The sequence below is a fragment of the Plasmopara halstedii genome (genome assembly GCF_900000015.1).
Source record: "Plasmopara halstedii genome assembly, contig: Scaffold_555, whole genome shotgun sequence".
Lineage (NCBI taxonomy): Eukaryota > Oomycota > Peronosporomycetes > Peronosporales > Peronosporaceae > Plasmopara > Plasmopara halstedii.
Window position 1 is genome coordinate 961703 of NW_020187475.1, and position 3872 is coordinate 965574.

The following is a 3872-nucleotide window of genomic DNA, read 5'->3' on the forward strand; positions in this document are numbered from 1 at the left end:
TTATATGAAGTCACAAATATTCTTTGTGAAACAAAATGCTGGTTCCTATTTGGGGAATGTAATGGTGACGAGACCGACGTGTCTCTGTCTTTTCGAAGGTGGTGGCGTTAGCCAGTCCCTTCTACAGGATACTTTCCACGAAAGTTGAAGTCCAAGCTTTTCGAAGTTTAAGCTCGGTACACCCAAGCTCTTGTAATAGTTGAAGCTTAGATTCAAACCCAGTACGCTCTTGAATTAAAAATTAGGAATTTCAGGTTTAATAGTGAAACGAAGAGGAGTCCTTGTGGTGTTTTGCTTGTAGCGAGGAGTCGTTACCCAAATTAACTCATTTGCAAATCAAGTTTTAAAGTCATCCTTGATCCCTCTAAGTCGGGATAGTCATTCTCCCTCTACGTTGCGAAATGCTTTCTCGTCACACAAGCGTGCGTGTTGTATTAAGGTTTTGTCGAGATCAGCGCCCTCTTATATTTACCCACGAAATCTCGATAGATATAGCTCACATTGGGGGTATTTTGAAGCGATAGATGTTGCAAGTCTTAACACCATCCTTCTAGACGTATTAAGTGCGCTAAGAAAAATTCCCCACCCGTTAAAAGAGGTAAAATGTGGCGGACCATGTCCAGGAGATGCATATTTTTTTCGCTGCAACGACGTCTGACTTTCTCGCGGAGAAGATAACGTTAACCATTTTTATATAGGATCTCCGAGTATAATCGTGTTCAGATCTTATCGGCTTCTAGAGCACGTTCAGATTAAGAAAACAGTGTTACACTCTATAATAACCCCATCACAAACAGGTGCATACTAATTTTTGGTGTATGTGCACTTGTCCCCTCTGGATAAGAGCCTCGGACAAAGCATGTTAATTCGACGAGGTTACACGACAAGAAGTGGTATGGATTGGGAATGCATGAAAGGTACGAGGGCCTGTGCTTCTACGAGCTCGACCCGATAATAATCTTGTCAGAAAGGTCGAGTCTTGATCATTTCAGTTGACAATCAACATTTCTGGATTGCGAGCTCCGCCTCTCAACGAGAACATCATTTAGGGCTGCTTTCCATGGCCTCCACTGGAACGCGGTTACACATACCCTGATAAAAGCGGTGTGCGTCACACCAGATGGGCATGGTGTGGTCACACCAAAACAAGAATACGGTACGGGCCTAGATAGCTGGTAATTATACATGTGATTAGGTCTATATTTTAGGAAAAGCTATATTTTTAAAATTAGGCGGTTTTGCCTCAAATAAAAATAAATAAAAATCAGTTTTGGATCTTAAACCGAATAGTCGATTAGCCTTGGGAAGGCAATAATTACTCTTAGAGTTAGCGGATTGCGATCCGCTGACTCTTACTTATTCTAATTATAGAACGAAAGGTCGGTGACTGAAATTACGCTTACTCAAGCAAAACGCTACGGTGGCCCCGCTGCACTTGCTTGCACTTGTAGTCAATCTACACCTGAGTCGTTACGACTGATCCTCTGTGGGTATGGAGGAATTTTCCTCTTTGCCCCAGGGTATGCAGGATGGGCTTAACAAGCTGGTGTCCTTGCTTGGCCCTGAGGCGATGCCTTGTGGCGCAAGGTCCCGAGGCAATCGGTGTGCGTCTAGCGGCGTTTTCAGAATACAAAAACGCGCTGCTAGAGCACCTGCAGCAGAAGATGTCTGCATCATTTACGCCTATGACGCCACCGTCAGTGACGAATGATTTTCCCCGCCCTAAGCCACTCATGGTGAGCGTTAAGGTTTTTGAAGGGAAGGATAGAAAGATCTTTATTCCTGGGTGAGAGAGGTCGAGATGGCCATCGCATCCGCCATGATCCAGACCGAGCAACAGCGCGTGGCGCTAGTCATCTCCAAGCTCGGTGGTCGAGCGCGAGAATGGGCACTGACGTGCGATTGCATTTCCTTGCCGCCCGACAGGGTAACAAGGAATTGGTAGACTTTGTCCAAGAGGTGCGCACTCTCATTGCTGGGATGGCAGCACATCTTCTTCAGGAGGCGGTCACAGTGACCGTCTTTATGGAAGGACTTCACACTGGCGTGGCCAGAATGGAAGTCTTCCGTGTGTATACGTCTTCTTTTGAAGAGACGGTGAATGTCGCACTGAATGCCGAATTCAATTTCAAGTCGGCACGACCTGGTTAGAATGCACACTTCAACAGCTCGTCGATGCCCATGGATCTCAGCTATGCTGAGGGCGAGGGAGCAGAGCTCCGAGCTGCCGGGTAGCATACACAAATGCGACGGTGTTTTGTCTGTGGAGACACCCGTTACCTTTGGAACGGTTGCCCCCTGCGCAAGGCGCGTCAAGGTCCTTCGAACCATCGTCCCAACGCCTACCAGCCTGGTTCGACGCGGAGAAACGACACCACTCAGTAGGCGCGGAGCAACCTACTGAGGAAGAACTGAGTCTTGTTGAGCGTCAGAGACGCATAGATCAACAGGACCCAGCCCCGAAGAGCTCCGTGCTCTTGAACACGGAACATGTGTGCAGGCTGTGCTTGCTCGTCGTGGTTGCGTCCGTAAAGGGCTTCGAGAAGCCACGGAATATCCTCATAGATTCTGGGGCGTCAGGTTATTACTCGACGCTTCACGATGGAAGGAAGTCAGCTGTATGCTGAGGCGCTGACAGCGCGGTTGGGTGACATCGTCACTGTTCGCCTAGCGACGGAGACACGTATCATGGTCCCGAAGGTCCATATGGACCTCGGCGTCAAATTTCTTGACTTTGATAGCGTGAAATGCTATCTAGTCTTAGACTTGGATGCAAGGTATGGCCTCATCTTAGGAATATCATGGCTAGAACACTATGAGTCATGGATTGATTGGAGGTCAAAGAACTTGGGCGCTACGTGCACGTCTCCTGGTGGAGCTTTGGCGAGTCATAAACCCACCTCTGCTAGGACACAAAAGCACTTTTGGCGAGAGCACTGGACCGAGACGGTCAACGTGCTAGACACTGGAATGTCCGAGTTGGTGGACACCAACGGTGTATTGGACAGTTATCCCGAGTGTGGCTCGCGGGCTGATCGTGAGTAGCACGTAACCCACTGAGCGCTGCTCGAGTATCAAAGCAGTCGCTGCATGTCATACGTGACATGGTCGGCCAAGGGCCGAAACACCTCCGTGATGCACGTGAAGTGGCACGTAAACCACTGAGTGCTGTTAGAATTTCGGAGCAGTCGCAACATGTCATGCGTGACTTGGTCGGACAGAGTCCGAGGCATCTTGGGTGCGGCCCGTCAGATGCGCGTGGAGTGGCACGATATCCACTGGACGAAGACTGCGAAGTAAGCAGCTCTTCGTTGGATGTTGTTGATAACATCGGAGCTTCAAAGGAGCGGACAATGAGGGTGACACCGGACGAGGCGAAATGCGTGTTCACCCTGGTCTCACCGAGACAATGAACCTCTGTACAGAGGCGACAGCGACGCCGTATGGTGGCTGCAAGACGCCGGGCGTCGACCCTAATCTAGGGTGTGTCTACCGTAGACGATGGCACACAGTTATACACCGTCGTCAACGGTATGACGGGGGGGATAGAGACGTCCACCTCGAGGCTATGCTTGCAGTACCTGCTCTTATTGAGCTGGACGAGATGCCCCTTGAAGAGTTCGGCAGTGCCTTGAAGGCAGGCGGTTTTGCCGAAGTGGTCATTGTACGACCGGACGAGGAGATAAACTCGTCATCTTTTCTGGATGAAGCTGCCTTGGAGGAGCATGCTGAACGCACGAGATAGATCGTCGATCCTGCGGAATATCTCAGATCCGTACTATCTTTTGGTAAAGGAATTTAAGACGTCGTCTCAAAAGACCCGCCTTCAGTCCTACCTCCGGACCGAGGTGTGCGTCATGAGATCGACCTGG